The sequence below is a fragment of the Lontra canadensis genome, unplaced genomic scaffold (assembly GCF_010015895.1).
Source record: "Lontra canadensis isolate GAN:19392208 unplaced genomic scaffold, GSC_riverotter_1.0 scaffold6, whole genome shotgun sequence".
NCBI lineage: Eukaryota > Metazoa > Chordata > Mammalia > Carnivora > Mustelidae > Lontra > Lontra canadensis.
Window position 1 is genome coordinate 31,067,268 of NW_022631000.1, and position 21,889 is coordinate 31,089,156.

General features: G+C 37.6%; 1 protein-coding gene across 21 annotated transcripts in view; it reads left to right on the forward strand.

Annotated features, from left to right (window-relative positions):
* The window catches only part of MBNL1 (muscleblind like splicing regulator 1), a 200,362-nt gene that overhangs the window by 96,359 nt on the left and 82,114 nt on the right, over nucleotides 1-21,889 (forward strand). Inside the window, exon 1 of one of the 21 annotated variants that reach the window (XM_032852538.1) lies at nucleotides 16,493-16,515. The exons of the other annotated variants lie outside the window; for them this stretch is intronic. The gene's annotated coding sequence lies outside the window, so the exon portion shown is untranslated. Of the gene's footprint in view, nucleotides 1-16,492; nucleotides 16,516-21,889 lie in introns of those variants that run through there. 21 annotated transcript variants of the gene reach the window in all.

Here is a 21,889-nt window from a genome sequence, read left to right on the forward strand (position 1 = left end):
CTTTTATGATGCATAAATCATGATGTCATGTATGCTGATGGGGAAAGTAGCCTAGTTCAGTGGTTTAGAGTCAACTCTAGAGGTAGAGCCTTCAAGGATTGGAATTGCAGCCCTGCCACATGCCAGCTGTGTGATATTAGGTAAATTACATAACCTTTTACAATTTTTCATCTATATATGAAACTAATAATAACATCTGTTGTATTGCATTATCGTGGACAGTAGATGATGGAAATTAAAGAGCACCTTTAGTAAGTGACTTTTATTAATAATTGATAGATTTGGAATTATCTATTAAAAATAAAGTATGTTCACAGAATGAAATGCGTGGTTGGGGAAAATCAGAAACCCAGTGTTAGATATGGACAGGATCTTGGTGACTAGATGCCCTTCCATTCTCCGAGAATCTATATGCTTTCCCCGTCAAAAGACATTTTACCTCAGTGGCAGGTCAGTGGAGAAAGGGGGGAAAAAAGGTATCAAAGATCAGAACTGACCCAGACATGGAGTGGTGGTTCCACCCAGAAGGTAGGTGAACTTCTGTCCATCTGGGTTGATGACAAGGACTGGCATTGATGTCACCAGATGATGAGAATAGTCCCCGTTAAGCACATGGTAGGATTATCATTCTTGTTGTCTTTCTTTTTGAAGCAGAACCCAGACCAGCAGCTGGGGCTCTAGTCCTGGGGAGAGGGAGTTAACCTGGGCTAAGTTGGAGTGTCAATGCTTAGCCTTGAATGCTAGTCAGATCTAGGACTTACCTTGCTAGATTCTCAACTTTCTGAGGTCAGGGATGTTCATTCTACTTGTTTGCCGTGTTTTACATAGGGTCTGGGAAACTGTGGGCCCTTTTTGCATGCTTGATAAGTAAGAGAAAAACTCATTTAAGGATATTGTGGCCACCAAAGGGATAGGAAAGCCGGGCTGCCATGAAGGAAGGGCAGGGTGCCTAGGGCTCCCTCAGAGACAGAGGGAAAGGTTAAGGCAGATCCAGGGTTAAGGCAGTACCTAGTCTTTGTAGTGACTGGTTTAGGAACCTGGCCAAATGGAAACCATCAGTGCAGCCTGATTAATGAATGTAGGAATAAAGTATTGTGAGTTTTTAAAACTTTTCAAGAGTTTAGAAAAAAGAACTTTAAGGAATCAAAATCTATTAGAATCCATTTACATCAGCTTTTCATACAATTAAAAATGGTATTTCTAGCTTTAAAAGCTCAATTTTGGTGCCAGACACTTGAGAAAAAAGTATCATACATCCTTGATATATATATAACCTTACATAAAGAAGTCATCAAAATACAGTTTTTAAATATGTACTGTCATGAAGTGGTGATTTGTGATACATGGACATAAAGTGAAGAACTTATGCAGATGATGTGGGAAGTCAGAGTGTAAATCTAGAAGGTGAAATATTTGTGGGGGACGATTTAAAAAACATTGAGACTTTTTAACTACAAATTTTCTTCCTCTTGTGATGTATACTCTCCAAAATAATAAGATGAAAGCATCTTTCCTGGGTGCCTGGGTGGCTCAGTGGGTTAAAGCCTCTGCCTTCAGCTCAGGTTATGGGATCGAGCCCCACATTGGGCTCCCTGCTCAGCGGGGAGCCTGCTTCCCCCTCTCTCTCTGCCTGCCTCTCTGCCTACTTGTGATCTCTGTCTGTCAAATAAATAAATAAAATCTTAAAAAAAAAAAAAAGAAAGCATCTTTCCATTAAAGTCTCTGTTGAAAACATGAAACACACTAAAAAGAAGAAAATTAACTATGCTTAGTGTTAAAACTAACCCTTTTTGTTGATATTGAAGTTGCTATACAGGTGTTTTTGGGTTATCGGAACAGGTCTTCCTCTTACTTGGCATAGTAAATGGCAGACACATTAGCTCCTTGCAGTCAAGGCCGAGATACTCTGTGTTGGCACCTGAAGGACGGTTGTTTAGAAAACTTCAGCTGAGAGTTAAAATCACACCAAATGTTTCTGTGAACATTTGTGTCTCCTTAATTTGAAAAAGACCATATGTTATAGTAGTGCTTCTATAATATTAAGATAGTGTGGAACGCTCCCTAGTATCTCAAGAGCAAACTCTTGAATCACGTGCTAAGTCATTGCACATTTAAAAATTTTTGCTTTGCAAAATACACATCGATGTGTAGGTAAACAAAAAAATTGAGTCCAAAGTGACAAAATCACCACTAACAGGTGTTTTTCTTTTCCAATGTGACTGTAAACTGGACCCCTCCCTCTAGTTCTCCCTCTCTTCCCGTTCTCTCTCTCTGCATGCGTAGAGATGGAAATGCACACACACAGTCTTCTGCTTTTTTTTTTTTTTTTTAAGGATTTCACTTATTTATTTGACAGAGAGAGATCACAAGTAGACAGAGAGGCAGGCAGGCAGAGAGAGAGAGAGCGGGAAGCAGGCTCCCTGCCGAGCAGAGAGCCCGATGCGGGACTCGATCCCAGAACCCTGGGATCATGACCTGAGCCGAAGGCAGCGGCTTAACCCACTGAGCCACCCAGGCGCCCCCAGTCTTCTGCTTTTACCATAAAAGATTTACACCAGAACAGCAATCGCATGTTAACTTGCTATAGTCCTTTCCAACATTTGCTTTTATGGTCTTGTGTCCCTGAATTCTAGCGTGTTGAACATACTGTTTGTGTGTGGAAATACCCCAGCAGTGCTTTGCTCTTCTTTCCTGTTGTTTCCTGATGCCTGATTTTAATTTATCTCAGACATTCATCAGGTGAGTTTAAATTAGGTAGTAAATTAGAGATGTTATTGAAGCAGTATTACTAACTACTAAAAGTTGAACTCCTCGTGAAGTCCTGTACATGTGAAATAACCGAGATCACTGAGTACCAGTTTTTCTCCTAAACCTTGCCCCGGACATAGTCTTAGCAGTTTTAATCTGTTGTTTTACCATGTTTAAAAAAACATGACGGGCAGCAGTCCAAATCAAAACAGTGCATTCTCTCCTCGAGGAGAATTTTGTCATTGGACATGAAAAGGTCACGAAGAGGGAAAACACTCTAAAGAAAGTGAGCCGTGTTTGGTCATTGTCACCATTCGTGACTTCCTGTCTGAAACTGTGTTGGTATATTTGCAAAAAACATTTAATACACTCCCATACAACAAAGGAGTACCTAACAGTACCATAGTAAGAGTGCTGCATGGCAATAGAGCCCTTTAAACAGGACATCTCAACTCAGAGGAAAGTTTGATTTTAGGTTCATTAGAGAACCAAAATTGTTTTTTAAATGTCTCCAGTGGGTTGAAAAGTAACAGAATGAAAGTAAATTACTTAAAAAATGCTAATTGAATTGACACTTTATTTTTATTAACAGAATCTCAAATTCAGTAACAACTATCCTTTAATTACTTTTAAGTTATACTTTTCCATTTGAAAGATGTTTTAAAGTTAGATTTCTTGTTTAAGGCCTCAAATTGGCCATTTTCTACCTGTCAGTCAAATCTACCGAGTCTTAGGGAATTGGGTCAGTTTCTACTTGAGGTTTGTAATGTCTGTGGCACTTTTGATGGAGTCAAGGAGCTTTACGACAAAGAAGAATAAAAATCGTGTAAAAAGGCTATGGAGGAAGCACTGAACTTTGACTGGGTTAGTGAGTTTCCTGGGACAGGTTTGCATTTAATCACTGTGTTACTTTGTATCATGTGTCCTCTCCAGCGTACCCATCACTTTGCTTTCCTGGATGGAATGAAATCTAAGGGAGATCATGTACAGCACAGTACCTTTTATAAACTCTGCTTCATCCTGTTTGTGAAATAATTCGTTTATCTGAAAAGCCCTGTAAATCCAAGTCTAAAAGTAAACTCTGAGAAGTAAGCCTTGCCCAGAATCCTGCCACTGATGATACACTTGGGTATCACTCTTGTGAACACTAAAATTGAAAGTATAATTGTTTTTATTATATAGTTGGTGGTATAAATTTTAATCTGTTTGAAAGAATAGTGGTGTTGAGGGTGGGGGAAAGTCCAGGCTCTTCTTTTCCTTCAAGATAAGCCATAAATTAGAAAAGTCAAGTCATATTTAAAATTTATTCTACAATTAATGAAACTGGTTTCTGTGGCCCCAAAGAGTTTTCTAAGAGCGAAAATACATGTAATGGGAAGAAAGAAAAGGTATAGAAAACAAGCACCTTCCTCTAAGGAGAAAATGTATTTTTAACACTAGAGAATATAGAATCTGCTATATCAACAAAGTATATTATTTCATCAAAGAGCTGGATATGCAAATGTGTATTTATTGAATAAATGAGTGTGTGTTGGTGAAAATTAAAGAGTGAGTGGATGAATGAATGGATAAGTTTAGTGGTAACACATTCTTCTTAGTTATTATTTTTAGGAAAGAGATAGTTATTTTAAAATACTGCAAAGAATTCACTGAAAGAAATTGGGTGAAATTCCTCAATTTCTCCTGTGGTTACAGCCAGTGGTTACAGTAGGATGAGAACGTTCTAGGTTATAAGATACTGTTTTTGTAGGTTGAATTACCCTCCATTTATAGAACTTTGGGGAATTGCTAGATGAGAAAACAGAAACCCTAAGCAAAAGGGGCAGTTAATACTATTCTAAAAATAAACATTTATTCCATGTAATCGCATTCTAAATAAAATAAGTAGAAATAGGTTAAGAAAATCCTGGTGGTTTCGAAGAATGCAGTGTGTTTTCTGTCCCTATTTTCATTTGGATTTTATGGCAATTGTTATTAAAGGAGCACCACACACTACATAGTTTAAACTTTCAGCCAGCAGCAGCAACATCCAAAAGTACATTGGATGTCTTTGCTGTGTTAAAAAAGAGAAAGAAAGAAAGAAAGAAAAAAAAAAACACATTGTGCTTAATACTATCACGGCAGTTTTTTAACTGCTGGAGAAAAGGTTTGAGGAAAGAAGTTAAATATTAATATGGAAATGAGGCTTTCTGGAGTCTTAGGACATTATGGAGGGTATAATAAACCTTACCACATCCTGGGAACAGAAACCGGGGTTGCAGAAATAAAGTGAGGTGGGAGTTTGGAGAGAAAGGAAGAGTCTTTGCTGACAGTGAAGCAAGCTCTCATCGACCCAAGTACTGGCTATCATGCCTTCTCCTGGGGCTCATTCCCCTGGAATGTATCCCTTGTGCTTAAATAGAGTACTTATGTAAACACACACTGTAGACATTTGAAAATATTCAAATAACAGTTCTTCAGGGCTTACTATGTAATTCTTGCTAGCTGTTGCATTTATTTATCTTGTGCTAATTTATAGAGCTAGTTTTTGACATGTGTTACCTACAGTGTCTTGTTTCATAGTTTGGAAAAGCATATAAACAATATTTAAGGAAAATGCAAACATCAGTGGCTTTCTTGAATGAACAGAACAACTGGAAACTTGTTTCTTATTTTGTAAGTGAATCGCTTAATGTAACACTGTATCTGTGGCATGTTGAGAAATGAGAAGATAAAAAAATTAGAAAAAGAAGTGAAAAAGAATGGAAACTTGCACTTCTGAATGAACAGCTTATGAAAACACTAGCTTTTGATTTTATCTGAGCTTCCCTGTAGAAAGTTTTTACTATTGCTCCAAAGCCTGGAGGCAGTTACTAAACTAGAAAAGCTGAATATTATTTCTGACTAATCTATTAGTCATCCTAATAATAGGGAATTATTTAGTTCCTACTTCATAGTAGTCCATCTTGAACAATAAAATCATATAGCCCACTCAAAGATATTTCAGGAAAATTAGTGTGATGCTTTGAGGAAAAAAAAGTACTTAAAGACTGTGCACAGTGAATGTTTTGTACTGTGCTAGTGTTTTATCCCTCATTGCTCAACAGGAAAGCTAGGAAAGTTAGCGAGCTTGAAGTTTATAGTTTGGGTGATCAGGGATGGGGCATTGCCGTTTGTCAGTGTAAGAAACACAGGTGTTAGAATTGATGTGTTCTCATTCTTTGGAGAGAGAGTAAGCAGGGAGTAGTAGATCACTGATTTGGCTGGGTAGTTGAGTTTACAGAGAAAGCATCTGAAAGCCACTCCCTTAGCACTGATTGTGCTATGTCACAGGATAGTGCTGTAATATTCAAAGAGACGATGGATGGGGAGAAGAAGGGATGTAGAGACAAATCTTACTGCATCCCTCTCTAATCAGTAGTCGGAAACGAGAGAGGTCAAAGAAAGTGGCAGGAAACAAGAAAGGCCAAAGAGGAAAGAAGGAAGTAGTTAATGGTGCAGATACTACAGATAGGACAAGAAATGAGAAAAGAACACTGACCGGCAGTGAAAAGGACAGCAGTAACCCTTGAGAGAGCACTTGGAGTAGAATTGAAAGGGGGAGGTAGGAGGCAGACGACTCAGTGCAAACCAGATTCCAAGAAGATGAGTCAGTAGTAAGTTGGAAGATATGTATGAGGACTCAACAAGTTTAGACAACTCTATAAAGAAATTCAGTAACAAAAAAGAGAAGAAGTGGGCATCAGAGAGTTAAGCAGAGGAAAGAAGATTGTTGTAGAAGGCTAGAGGTGTTCCTCCAATGGAGACGTGGTTTTGTTTCCACTAAAGGAAGTTACAGAAGTCAGAGAAGAAAAGAATGAAGATTCCTTAAAGTAGGGATAATGGAGGGCACCACATGTCACAGACATTGAGAAGGGGTAAAAAAAAAAAAAAAAATGGGTAGAGAGGCTGATTTGAGGAAGCAAGATGAACCAAATACTTCCCGGGAGATTGAAGAAGGTGGTCTTCTGTTACTTTAGTTCCATCTTGTTTGCTGTGTGGGTAGCTCAACTGCCTGATGTTTACACTTTTTGTATGTTGCTTTTTAAATCCATTAGTTCAACTTCTCACCTTGACTATACAATTTGTGAGAGTGGAAACATGTTTTATCCACTTATATATACATTGTTTACTGTGATCCCTTTCCATGTGATCCCCTAATGTATTTTAGGAACTACACAAACCAGTGCTATCAGGGGAAAGGTCTTGGCCTGTCCATCAAAGTACAAGGCTGACAGCTATAATTGGCTATGTTTGTGAACCTCAAAAACTGTTTCTAAAACAAATTCTCAATTTCAAAGGGGTGGACAGGTTGTTTTATCAGACTTTCTTTTTTCCTGATTAAGAAAATCACAGCATAACAAAATGTAACTTAGAGCTCAAAAGTGGATACTTCCAAAGCCAGATGAAATTTTTAACCAAACTTTATTGTAGAAAGTAGAAACATTTGACTGAAAAATAATTATGAAAAGATAAAAATTTGCAGAGCAAATGTTTGCCTAAGTGCTGTGGTTTATACCACTCTTCATATCAACCAAATTAGATTAGGTTATGTCTTTAAGTTTGGTCTGAGACACACTGTAGGCATAAATCCCTTAATTAGAGTAGTCAAATTATGTTTTTTGATTTTTTTCTTAGCAAAAATAATTCCAAGCAGAAGCAAAAACTGTAAGATTGTCTCTGTCTCCCATTTAGCAAAAATAGAGTGAATATGTTTCTGTTTATAGTATGTTACTATTTGTTTTATGGTTAGTTATAATCCACTTTATTTACCTTTTACATAAGTGATCAATGCTCCATTTTTTTTTTTTTTTTCCAGTATAGCTCCATAGTCACAGAGAGATTATGAACTGGTTACCATTCTCTTGGTTTTAGACTCAATATTATTCTGGAAGTAAAATATATCTGTTTAAATTTCTAAATTATATAAGGCTGTAAAGTTTCTAAAGTAAGCCACTTGATTATAATTCCTCCTGAAAATACTTCATTTTCTTTCTTTTTAAGACAAGTGAAAAAGGGAAAATTGAAGGGTGAGACAGTGTATCCAAATGAGTAAAATGTGGCTAATGACAATTTTCATATGTTCATCTTTTTGTATTATTATTATCATCCAAAGTCTTTTAAAGCAGTGTTTGATCATGTCTATTATGCAGTTGCACAAATATTTTATCATCTCCCGGAAGCACCCAGAAAAGCATGAGAAGGTCCTATATTTACACTGGAAGCGCCATGTCGCCCTGGCTCTCCTTGGCAGGCGATCCCGAAGTACCCTTCAGTTTAGACTCTCTTCTACAGCCTCCCTACAGTTTTTTATACGCGCATCTTACTGTCTCACATTTGTGCTTTCTCATCATTCTATCTTCTCATGAAACATCTTTGCCACCCTTCTTTTCTTAAGTAACTTCTACCTGTTACCTGTCCTTCTAGACTCAATACTAGTGATAGTTCCTTTGGAGTACCTCCCTTGGTCCTTTTATTCCCATGTGTGGGAGATATCCCCATGGCACCCCACACTGGTTCCTACTGTAATTGTTTACTGACGAGTCCTCTGGGGTGTAGTGGGACTCTCCCCCTTAGCTCTGTGTCTACTGTGGCTGGCACCATTGTGTGAATGCTCTCTACTGTTGCTTGGATGATGACAGTGACACATATCTGTTTTGATCTGGACATTAAGCTAGGTTTTATCCTTATTTATTAGGGAGGTGCATGGATGTAAACTTTTTGGATTATGTGGCATGTCACTAAATAAACTAGTTTAAGTCTAGCTTGTAATGAATGGTATATAAAATATAGAAATTACACTTGCAATAAACAGTTTCCCCCTTTTTAATTAATGCATAGACAGATTTAAACTGATATATATTTTTATCTTCAATTTGAGGATGTCAGGGTAAGCTGATATGAGTAGCAACCACTACCTCCGTGCACCGCCCTCCCCCCAATCCCACCCCCCAATTTCGGTGGCTAATTCCAGCAAAGAGTTATTTCTTGCTCTTGTAAACTCACTGGTGCGCTCCTCTATCCAGTGACTCGGGGATCTAAGTTTGCTCCATTTTCCTCCAATATGTGGCTTCCGAGATAGCTGAAGCTCAGACAGAGAGAGATGGGGGGAAAACATTGGTTTCTACTCATCTCAGAGGTTAAACTAGCTCAAGGGTCGCTGGGCTAGAATTAGTCATGTGGCACCAACTTAATCACAACAGAGGCTAGAAAAGGAAGTTTTCAGGGTACTTACACAGAATAGTGCATAGAAATTGAGCCACTATGTGTTTTGCTTTGTCTTTTACCTTCCTATTTTTTGGAAAGCATGATGGGACGGGTGGATGGGTAAGAGGTAGATGCGTCTGGGTGAGTTCAAACGGAAAATATTAATTCCATAGCTTTTTACTGTTTGAGTCCTTGGTATATCTCCTGTGTATTAATTCTTGAAAAAAAGAGTCTATCCAAATACATTCTCATCTTTTTAGCTTATGGTTCCTTTTGAGAATCTGGTAGAAGTTCTGAAATAGAGTGCATATGAGCACTTAACCCTGAAATCTGGCAGGCAAGTTCAGGGGTTTAGGAGATTTCTGCAGCAGCCCTCCCAGTATTAAGGGTACCTGGCCTATGCTCTGTAGAAGGGAGTATTGGAGAAGATGAGAAATCAATGCGAACATAAGTTTTAGCTGCCTTAGGGTGAACACTGAGAATCTTTTAAAATTAAAACTTAGTCCCTCAATTTGAATGAAAGAAGAATTTGGTTGCTACCTGGATGCCTGAATGAGAGATATTGCAGACAATAGACAAAATTGTTGGTAAAAAGCATAATTGAGAGGCAGCTGACTGAGGAGTGTACAATAGCTTTTATTCATACTATCTTTTGGCAGTTTGCACCATATGAGGCTTTAATGATAAGTGGACTAAATGTTTCATGTTCTAAGTGGTTGCACTGCAGTCATTGCTTTGCTATTAAGGCAAGTACTTTAGGTATATATTCAGGTGGAAGATCATACTGATTAATGAAAAGACTGTATGATTTTTCTATAGCTTATTTCTGTAGTCAAGTCCCCTTTATTCTTTAAGATTATAAAGCAAATCTCTTAAATTGGAGTTTTATAGTCTTAATTACTTCATTGTAATTTTATGTCTTTTACCATATGAAAAGTAAGTGTCTTCCCCCAAGCCCATCATTTATAGAGTGAAACCGAGCATATATATAATGTGTAAAAGGAGTTAATATAAAGTTGATGTGGTTTTACAGTTACTTTCTTCAAAAATAACACTTGTTATTTGTGCCTTTTTTAACGGTTGACGGACTTGAGATTCAGAGTTTTTCAGTGACTGTCCCTAAACCTTTGCTTCTCTCATTTACCTGTCATTTCAATAGTGTTGCCAGTAGAATTTAATTATTTTGTCCAAACTCTGCTGTCCTCCCCAGACTTGGAACTTTATCCTAAGAGGCCTACCTTCAGTATTACTTGTCATTATTTCTCCAGAGCCTGGCCCCTAATCAGGTGCTCAGAACATGCTTATCGAGTGGAGGGATGAGCAAATAACTAATTGAAAGTATGTACATAGAACAAAACAAGATAGAACAAAGAACAGTAATCCCTGGCCAAGTGTCTGAGAGACAAAGTAGCATCAGGGTTTGGTGCTAGGACATCGGAGCCCCATTTCCTTTGGTTCACGTACTCCATCAAGGGAACTGGACAATAACATGACCTATTTTATAGTGTTGCTGTGAGGATTAAATGAGTTTGTATATATATCCACTTTAGGTTTGCTCTGCAGATTTAAACCCCCAAGATTATGTAATTGGGACATAAATATTTAAATTTTTGATTAAAGTAAGAATTACAGACTGAAAATAACTTGACATTGATTGAATAAAAGGAAGCAAAATATTTTAAACTTTGGCTTATGAGTCTGCATCTGATAATCATGGAAATTGAGACCAACTTTCCTTTTGAGCTTTCGCATAAAATATTTAAGTGTACATTATTGAAGGTATAACGAAGTTTTGAAACACTGAAGTCGTATGAGATCATAGAATTAACCTTTTCTCCCAGATTTTATTTTCTTTCATTGTCCAGTGAGCATCTAGTTAGAAAAATGCAATCATTTTATTAGCGAGCAGAGGATGTGATACCGCTAGGTGAGCTGGGTCATTAGATACTGGCCAAAATTTAGACTCATACGCTGAAAATAAGTATTCCCCTATTGTTGTATGAAAGAATGGATATTTCCAAACCAATTTGAAATTGCCTGAAAATGAACCACTGAATGTCACTTTGTATCCAAGAATTATTTAATCGGCTTCTAGCTGATTGTAGTATTCTAGTAAATTTCATCAGGAGCACAGAGTGGAGAAGCAGCACAAGATGTCATGTATTTTTGCCATGTGTTCGGCTTGAGTCATTGCAGCATATGAGGGAGTCACAGTGGAGCTGCTGGTCCCTTTAGCACAACACTTGTTGCCAAAGTGAATTGATGATCAGCAGGAACAGGAGTGGCCATTATGACTCTGTCACTCACTCAAGCATGGAGAAGAGAAGAGCCTGCCTGCCCTTCCCTCCCCCACCCCCAATATATAAAACATTGCTTCAGGCCTCAATTTCATGACACTTTGTTTCTCATGGGAAGAAACAAGAACTCCAGAATGGTGTGAAGTGGAAAGACTTTTTGCCTCCACCCTGTAATCCAGTGCCACAGAACAGCATGGGTTGGGGATAATCACGAGACAAGCATCTGTTTTCACGGTTTTATGAAACCTCCTTCTGATTCATTAAAATGTGTGCTAAGAAAGACAGCAGTCTCTCTAATTTATGTTTCATGATGCTCAGATGCAATTTTTATAGTCTCAGACTAAAATAAGCAGGTATTCCAGCGTACTTTTTATATATAAATACTGGCCCAAGAATTTATTACGCTGTTCTTTTCTGAGATTGCTTAGTGGCCTCCCACTGTCGTGCCTGTACAGTGTGAAGCCGTTGTGAGTTCAGCCTGTCAACCTTTATAAAATAGCGTGACCAGTATCTGCTCCTTAAAAGAAACAACTCAATCTTAGAATGTGCATTGTGGCAAGAAAACTACTTAGTAACTTGGGTTTGCCTGTCCCCAGGATACCTTTAAAAGGTGTCCTAGTTTTAGATAATATACAGATACCTCTCCCCTTTTTTCTGCAATATTTGAGGATCTAAAGTTCACATGTTCATGATATCTGCTCTAGGAGAAGTGGAGCCTTCTAATAGGGCATATGTTTTAATGTCTATGCTACCTAGAAAAATTGAAATTATTATGTGGAATACAATAATGTCACTATACTTTTTTAAAAAAAATATTTTATTTATTTGACAGACAGATCACAAGTAGGCAGAGAGGCAGGCAGAGAGAGAGGAGGAAGCAGGCTCCCTGCCGAGCAGAGAGTCTGATACTGCAGGGCTCAATCCCAGGATCTTGGGATCATGACCTGAGCTGAAGGCAGAGGCTTTAACCCAATGAGCCACCCAGGCGCCCCATCACTATACTTTTTAGAACATTAACTTCACTATAGAAATGATATTCTTTTTAGTTTTAAAAATTATAACAATACAGTTATTTCTTTTGTCTAAATCCGAGGAGATGTGTGTATGTGTGTGTATATGTGTTTTTGTGTGTTGTGTATGTACATACAGTTCCCCAAATATATTTTAACACCAAGTCGTACATTTTCCCTGTGATATTACCATGTGTATAGTCCCAAATGTAGAGTCCTATGGGAGGGAGGCAGCCAAGGAATGGAAAGACCTGGTTCTAACCCCAAATTCACAACTATTGTTGTGCCTTTGGGGCTTCACTTTCAACATTTTTCCAAGCAGAGATCATGCAGTCCTGATTTGCAAAGTATGCCTTGTCTATTTTTCCAAGCTGCCGGGAGAATATTATTGTAGAGAGCCCAGTACAATACTTTGCCCATAGAGGGTCTCAGGAGTGGTAGCTGGGATTAGTTATGTTATTTACTGTCCTTAAAAGTGATGCAGGAGGGGCACCTGGGTGGCTCAGTGGTTGAGTCTCTGCCTTTGGCTCAGGTCATGATCTCAGGGTCCTGGGATCGAGTCCCGCATTGGGCTCTCTGCTCGGCAGGGAGCCTGCTTCCCCCTCTCTCTCTGCCTGCCTCTCTGCCTACTTGTGATTTCTCTCTGTCAAGTAAATAAATAAAATCTTAAAAAAAAAAAAAACCACCAAAACTTTAAAAGTGACACAGGAAGGAGGTTGGTCAATTCTCAGCAGACCTGATTATAGTTAAGACCATTGCTGCTTATTTAATACATGATCCTTGACCAGACATTTTGCATCTCAGAGCTGGTTTCCTTACCTCTACAATAAGGTAGTAGCATCTGCTTGGATGACTTCCAATGGCTGTTGTGAGGATTATGGAAAATAATAATGTGTTATATAAACATCAACAGAGGTAGTTCTCACACACTGTCTTTGGTGCAAGGTTCCCATCCCTGAGAGGGAGTCTGGTAGGAGCAGGGGAGTCCCCCTGCATGTATAAGAGGAATACTTAAAAGACTACTTGTGTTTCAGTAATGTGGATAATTAGGATTCTGGGAGGATGTGTGGTGGTTTAATTTGGGGGGGAAGGTGTGGAACAGGAGGAAAGATATGTAGAAAACAGTGTCAGAGAAATTGGATCTCAAAAGGTGTCTCATTTAACCATCTTATTCTTGCTTCTTTATGTTACGATTCCCATAGGATCCTGACTGTAGGCTCACATTTGAATGAGTGATGTTACTGATCAGGGGAATCTGTACTTCAGGAAGATAACATAAAATGATCAAAGCAATGAGATGCAAAGAATTAGAAATAAGGTTGGCCCATGTGAGGGTATGTATGGATGGTTAGAATTAGAAATATGGGGATCCACAGGATCCATGAGGCAGAAAACACTTGAGAAATTAAAAAAAAAAAAAAAGGTGTCCACGTTTAATTAGTTTTCTTCTTAAAGAGGTGTGTTTGTATGTGTGTAAATTAAGGAACGAGTATTTTTGTAGGCTGTATTTAAGAAAAAAAGAATTTGTTAACTTAGACTATTTAACTTCGTATGCCCTATCATTGAGAATAGCTTCTGGCATTCCATGAAGAGTCAAAATGTGTATAAAAGAGGAATTACTAAACTTCAAAGACAGATTTTGATATAGGGAACTTTAAAGTCATATGGAGGTTTAAATTGTGATGAGCACTGGGTGTTGTATGTGAGTGACGAATTACTAAATTCTACACCTGAAATAAATATTAGACCATGTGTTAACTAACTAGAATTTAAATAAAAACTTTTTTTTTAAATGAAGTCATATGCAGGTTAATTTATTACTTATAAATATGTCAGTGTTTTTGATTCTTGATATATTTGATTAAAGGTATTTTTCATTTAGGCACATTTAAACAGATGTGTTGGTGAAGATTGTAAGAATAATGTTCGATCACCTGCTTCTTGAGCATTGTTGTATGCCTGATTTATCGGGGCAGGGGGCCTGGGGAAGACAAATGATTGAGGAGAAAATAGAGTTGAAAATTACCTTTTGGGATTTAAGTGACTCATTAAAGGATAGAAAAGACCAAAAAAGCTATTTGAAAAAAATATGTGAATCATTCACTTTGAAATACCCATGTGCAGTTAGTTTTCTTCTTGAGAAATAAGTGTCTTTCCTTTGCTCTTTGGAATGAAGAGAATGGGTTGAGATATCCAAGTGGTGACATTTTTTTCTTTCATGTTTCCTTTTATTCATACTGAAAGAACATATTTTACTTCTTTTCTGATATGGATTGCGTAAGACAGTACTAGTTTAGTGATCCTTTCCATCAAGAGAATTGAGTGATCCACATCGGTTCACCTCTAAATTATAAAAGGAATCTGTTGTTTTGTTTGTTTGTTTTTTAATGGATCCATATGGTATAGAAAGATGATCAGTTGCTCAAAAGTAAGGGAAAACTATTTGAATCTCAGAAGCTACATTTAGTACTTATGAACAGAGATTAATTATCCCCCTGGAGATTAAAACCTTACATCCCCAAAATAACACAATTTAAACTTGTCCACCTGTTCTGTCATTTGACTTCAACTACACGTATAAGCCAGCAATGGTTTTGGCTTCTTTCTTAGTTGATATTAGCAAGACCTATATATGCATATATGTTTTGATCTAGACATTTAAGCTGGACAAACGACAATGCAAATTTCAAATCATTTGATTTATAAGAGGAATCCAAACTGATTTGCTTGCTAACAGATTGCTGAGCTTTTTTAGTTATTATTTATCATGAGACGTGTCCTTGGTTTCTGACTGTCGAGATACGTTGGATCTAGTGGTATGGTGGTAAGTGGTTAACAATCTGCTCTCTGAGGGGAAAAAAAACAGAACCATCTTGATCTGTCAAGTTTGCGGGTCTGTTTGCTGAGTTCTGTAATCCCACAACTAGTTTCAGGCTATCAATATAAGGTTACTGAAAATGGGGGTTGAGATGAGAATGTCCCCAGCAGCTAACACTGGCCAGTGCAGACAGTTTCCCGTCCATCCCTGGAGGGGTCAGCATTATAGAACCCCAGGTGTCCATTCTGGGGTTTGAGAGGGGCATGGAGTGCAAGACAACAGTAAGTGGCTCTAGGGGTCGTTACTGGTTGGTGAATGTGACTGCTTCCTATGTATTTCTGGCTCCTCCTTTTTATCCGATAGCAAAGAGGAAATTCTTTATGATTCATGGTAAATTAAAAAGCCAGAAGAGGGTTCAGACATTAGGCAAAATATCCCTGTTTTACAGTACCTGTACCTTGACTTCATTTGCAGTCAGACTGGACTCGTGCTCTAAAACTCAAGGCAGAGTAATACTCAGAGCATAGTCCCAAGAGAGATTTAGAAAATTATAATCTTATTGCCTCTTGAAAACATTGGCCTTTTCCCTCTATGTTCAGCTTCTCCCAGGATACCTGCCTGTCAGGTTTTCTGTAGCTTCTTTTGACTTTGTCATGGCAACCAAGTACCTTGGCTCAGGGCCCTAATGATTTCCAAATGTTTAATTATCTCTAGTTTCTAATATGCTTATTCTGTCATTTGTTTTTAAGTATCTTCACCTTAACGCTTCTTGAATAGGTCCTTGGCCTGTGTGTATAATCAGATTAGTATTCCATTACTTCTTCAATCCTCCTATAGATCATTCATCTTTATTTGAAGCAAAGACAGCTCCTGTATTATTCCATCACATAACAAAACTGTAACACAAGCCCCATGCCCATATCCCAAACCCTGTTGGTTCAGATTTAACGTAAAAACAAACAAACAAAAAGATAATGCTTGCAAATACCAAAAGTTTGAGTTATTTTCAATGTATCGATTTTTTTTATATCAACAAATAATAAAATATAATTTAAAAACAAAGTAAATAAAATTAGCAAAGTAGGAAAAAAAGATTAGTGGTACCTAAAAATTATATATCTGTTCAGTAATGATTTGTGGTAATATTAACACACATTTTAACTTTTTTAAATTGATAGAGTGCAATGTATTAAACAATGTCTTCTGTGTTTATGCCATTTAGGTCATTCACTCATCCTGGAATCTCCTTCCCTTCTCCTTTTCTTTATCCATGTCTGTCTTTCAAGATTCATCCCAGGAATCCCCTTTGCTGTGACATCTTCCCTAATTGGTCTTCTCTGCTCCCAGAGCTGGGTAGGGGTGATCCTCTCGTTCTTCTGCTTGGGGATCTCCTAGCACTCTGTTGACCCTTCTGCAGGTACTTCTACATTTATTATAGCTGCTGGCATTTTTCCTTTCAAAATTTTATTTTGAAAACTTTCAGACCCAGCAAAATTGCAATACTGGTGTCATGAATATGCATGTATCCTTCAAGTGGACTTGCCAAGTAGAGTTATTTGTTCGTACACATTGTTTTCCCAAATCCAGAGAGAAATAACTTGCACATTATCCCCTCTTTTTGCTAGTCAGCCTTTACTGAGATCCTTCTGTCCTTGGTTTAATCATACTCAACAACTTTTTAAGGATTCATTTCTTGATTTGTTTATTCAGCAGGTGTTAATTAAATAGCTACTGTGTAACAGACACTGAAGCTGAACCTTGAAGGCTTCAGTGAGTAGATAGCTTGCTTATAGAATATATATATATAATTGAGGATGGTTAGGAGAGAATAAAATGTTACCATTGTCAGTGGAGAAAGGAACCCACATACCCAGATCTATATGAAAGGACCATCATTCATTCTTTCATCGATTCAGTTACTAGTGTTTATAATCTGTTCCATACCAGCCATTGCCAAGGGTTCTGAGTCTTCACAGTTGAGGTTCCTTACCTTTAAAGAATCAGTCTCACATAGGACACCGAGCAGATCATTAGAGGATGTAGTAGAATATGCTCATTGATGGAGGTCCCCAGGATACTACAGAAACAGAGGAGAGGGAAGGCAAGGCAGGCTTCCTAAGTAGTTCCAATGATATACTCGGTAATAAGGATAAGAATAAAGGTGTAAACTAGACAGATAAAACACATTTGCGATGAAGCATCAATGATTTTCAAGTCAAGCCTGAAAAAAATACGGAATGTTCCAGAAACTGATGGCAGTGTGGTGTAACTGAAATGACAGTTGCTAAGGGGCAGTTAGGGGAAAAAGGGAAGGCACGGGGCCAGAAGGTAAGCCTCAGGTTACCAGGCACTTTGTGAGTTCAGGTGAGGAGTTGAGCGTTTACTTAAAGGCTAAGGGAAACCATTGACTGGTTCAGGTTGAGTAGTGGCAGATAGCAGATTTGTGTTTTCCTAAATTTGGCCTGAAAACCACTGGGAAATGGATAGGTCTTAGTATTTTTAATTTGGAATACTAAATATTGCTTTAATAGGAGCTAACTCAAAGAGTAAAAGTGACTTAATGACAGGGTTAGCTAATTAGTATGCATTTAATAAATTAACCAAATTATTGATACCTCAGCCAATGCTTCTTACCCCAGAACCAATTTTATTTTCTTTCAGACATTTCCCCCTAAGATGACTGACATAAAAAATTTAAAAATGTAGCTCACAATAAGGAGTTAGTAGTCTCTGCAGCTAACATTGATCTCTAAAAGAAGTGAGTGAAGGGGGTTGGGGGGAGGTTGCTATAATTAGACACCTGGCTTTGCAGTATATTGGATGTGATTTAAAGCATTTTATTTCTTGCTACAAAATTCTTTCTGTTGAGTAAATGAGTAGGAATTAATCAATGAAAACATGACAGTTATTTCGGAGATTTTTATAATTGATGTAATGTTTTTGTTTATTGGACCAATTAAGCCCGATTGACTTGCAGATTGCAGCCGCTCTGACAAAGCACCCATTGCTCACATTTCAATTCTCTGTTCTCACTGCAGTGCAGATCCACTGGCAGGATCAACGGGCTTCAAGATTGTGTCAGAGATGTGTGAATAGGGATCACTTATGCAGATGTTTCAAGTCTAGGATAAAGATGCAAAAAACTTATCCATATTACTGTAAAATATCACACTGTGTTTGTCTTAAACGCCTACCGACAGTATAGTTCTTACTTCAAGGTTAATGTTACAAAAGGATGTATCAGTTTCTGAAGGGCGTATTATTAAATTGAATCTGATGTGGGCTAGGGTTTCTCCGCCTCTGCACTCCTGACATTTTGGAGCTGATAGGTGTTTGCTGTAGGGGGCTGTCCTGTATATTATAGATGCTTAGCAGAAATCCCTGACCTTCACTGACTACATACCAGTGGCAATGTCCTCTCAACCTTTATTTCTTAAAACCAAACTTGTCTCCACATATTGTCAAGTGTCCCCTGGTGAGCAAAACTGCCCCTGCTTCGGAACCATAGGTTAGACTTTTAAGGGTTATGATAAACAAAACAAAACAAAAAGTAGTTCAGTTAACCTTCCCGTGGGCTAATTGCATGTATTCATTTCTCCAAAAGGAAAAAAAAACAACAAAAAAACAAAAAAAACCCCTCTGTATATATTTATATAGAAAGAGAAATGATATAGATATAATGTTTTAGTACTTTGCTGAGTGCTCCAATGTAGAGAATATTTTACAGAAAGAACAGGTATGGAATATCTGTGGAATTGTCTAAGTTAATATATGTGAAGTTTCCATATTTTTAGTAGAAAGGAAACTCAATCACAGAAATGTATACCAAATAAAGTAGGCGAAATTCCATGACAAATTCTGTATTTTTAGATAATAATAGCAGAATTAGGATTAAATTTATGAGAACATAAATAAAAGACAGTCCTTTTCAGGCATGGTTATATACTATTGGAACTATACATTTGTTCTAAAATTTCATTTTTATCTACAAATTTAATATTTTTCACTTTTGATATATGTTATTAGTAGCATCCGAAAAGAGCATCGAAGAGATACAAATTTAAGTTGCCATGGTAATTTAAACATGCCTTATACACCAACAGTCTAATCATTATTCTAGTATGTTAACAACTCAGTTGCTAATTTTGTAGATTGTGCCACAAGATACCAGGATAAACGGTGTTGTGGTAAGGACTTAGTTGGGATATACTAGTATCATTAAGTTAAATAGAGCTATTAGAATTCTTCAAGCTAAATTCAGAGATCAGTAAGTTTCAAAGGGGAGTAGGATAAAGGTGGTAGATAAAGGGATAGCCCGATGAAATTAATTTCTGTTTTAGCCCAGTACTAAACTGTCTCAAGCATTTTTTTTTTTTTTCAGTGAGCTTTTACCAAACACTGACTGTATGCCAGGCATTGTGGTGCTAGGCTAGGTGCTTACATTTCCATGATTTCATTCATTCCATAAAACAGCCCACTGAGACAGGTATTGATAGTTCAGTTTTAGAGATGAGAGCACTAGGAATTAAACACTTAAATACATGTCATATAATTGGTTCATATCAGCACCACAGATTGAGCTGATATGCTGTCATCCTTTCTTTACTGGATACATTCAACAAGCACTTGCCATGTACCAGGTATTTTGCAATGAAGAAAACATATGTCAGGTCCTGCCCTTTTATAGATAATCGTCTTCAGTGTATCACCCTCACATTTCATTCTTTTTCATGCTTTTCCTGTACTGTAATCAAGAATGAGACCCATCAGTCACGTAGCTGATAGCCCCGGGGAACATAACCTGTGTTGATAACAGTAGCCACATTCCATCAAAACCTTTCCAGAAAGAGAGTATCTGTCAGGTGAATTTTTTGCTCCACAATATGTTACAAATTCAGGATGCCCTTATTCTTCACGTAAAACTTCTGGAATAGAGATCCTTCTTTCTCTAATTTGATCCCTTAAGTTACATAATTGATAGAGACTCTAATACCATCTTTGTTTAGCAGTACCTGCATTTTATATTTTTTAATATTATTTATTATATATTTTTATATTATTTAATTTTATATTTAAATTTTATATTATTTAATTTTATATTTAAAATTCCTTAGGACAAGAGACATCTGTGTACAATGTAGCTATAGTGTGACTTACAATAACTTTGCGTTTTTGTTATCTCAGCAAGAGATCACTTGCAAGGAGACAATGCATTCTTTGTGATTTCTAGTAAAACACTGCATACTTTTCCATGTCTAGCGTATGTACAGCCTGGCGGAGGTCAGGAAGGATACATTCATTACATGCCTGCTGTCACTCCAGAAATCCACCTCCCATCAGAACTGATGTGGAATCTGAAACCCTGTCTGACAATCCAGGTGATATAGTAATCAGGGATGTCCCCTGAATTGTAAAACCAGAGCTTTCACGGGACTACACATTTATGGCCTAGATGGACCGATGAGTGAACAGACTTCATTTGAAAGTAAAAATCTAAATATCTTAAACACTTCATTTAGAACATATTTATATGTTCAGGTTATTTTCCAAACTCAGTGCAGCCAACATGATTTAGCTTCTCTTTAAAATATTTTAAAGTATTAACTTCAAGTTGTGACCAAAACCTCCAACCTAGAAAAAGAGAAGTCAGACATGACTTGCAAACGAGTAGACAGTGGATCTGTTCTGACAAAGGTAAAAAAGAAACTGATTTGTTATATTATGACTTGTTCTACCTTTTACTTGGCATAGCCACTTTGGAGGTTTTGAGTAAAGATCCAGGGTGGGCCGTGTTAAGAACTTGGTTACAAATGTGCTGGCAGCTCCGTGGAAATGGACTGCTTTGCCTGAATGGTGCCCTGTTTCGCACCATGCTGGGATGAGCCTTGTGTAACAGACCTCTCTTTGGGAAGCTCTGCAGAGAAAGGTGGCCTCTAACTGTGTACTACCAGACAGGATGGTTGCAGGTGACTTATTTAGACAGCATTTCGCTCTGCTGGAGATTTGAAATACACATGTGTCATATCGTTAGTATACTTTATGCCTATAAAATGTATGTCAAGATAGATTTTCTAAAGACTAATCCCCAAGGTGTATTGTTTAGTAGTTTGTAAATTTTGAAAGTGAAATGGAGGGGCACCTGGGGGGCTCAGTCCGTTAAACGTCTGCCTTGGGCTGAGGTCATGATCCCAGGGTCCTGGGATCGAGGCCCACATCGGGCTCCCTGCTCAGGGGAAAGCCTGCTTCTCCCTCTCCCACTCCCCTTGCTGTGCTCCCTCTCTCACTGTCTCTTTCTCTCTCTGTCAAATAAGTAAATAAAATCTTAAAAAAAAAAAGTGAAATGGATATATGGCCTAAACAATTTCCTGATAATTTTTATAATTTTGTAGTCCTTTTTATTACTTCGCTAGCTAAGCGAAAGATTATCACATGACTGAACTTTGTAGGTCCCAGCAAACAAAGTGACAAAATGCTTGAATGTTTGCTGTTTCCACATTGCTTCACTACAAGGCAAAAGAACTCACATATTAATATTGTCTCATCATTTGTTCTCTGTCTGAGGTCTTAAAGCCTCTTTCAGATTTTGAGACCTCAAATTGGATGGATGTAAGTGAGCCTTTTAAGTTTAGTTTATCTTCCCTAATATGGAGATTGCTAAAAAGCTGTACTGGAGGTTAACTTGGTGATGTTAAGCAGTTAATTTTTTTTTCTTTGAAATCTAGCTTCTGAAAATAGAATGCAGAAGCTTTTGCTTAATTTTATTTTGTGTTAATAGCAGTTTGTGAACAACT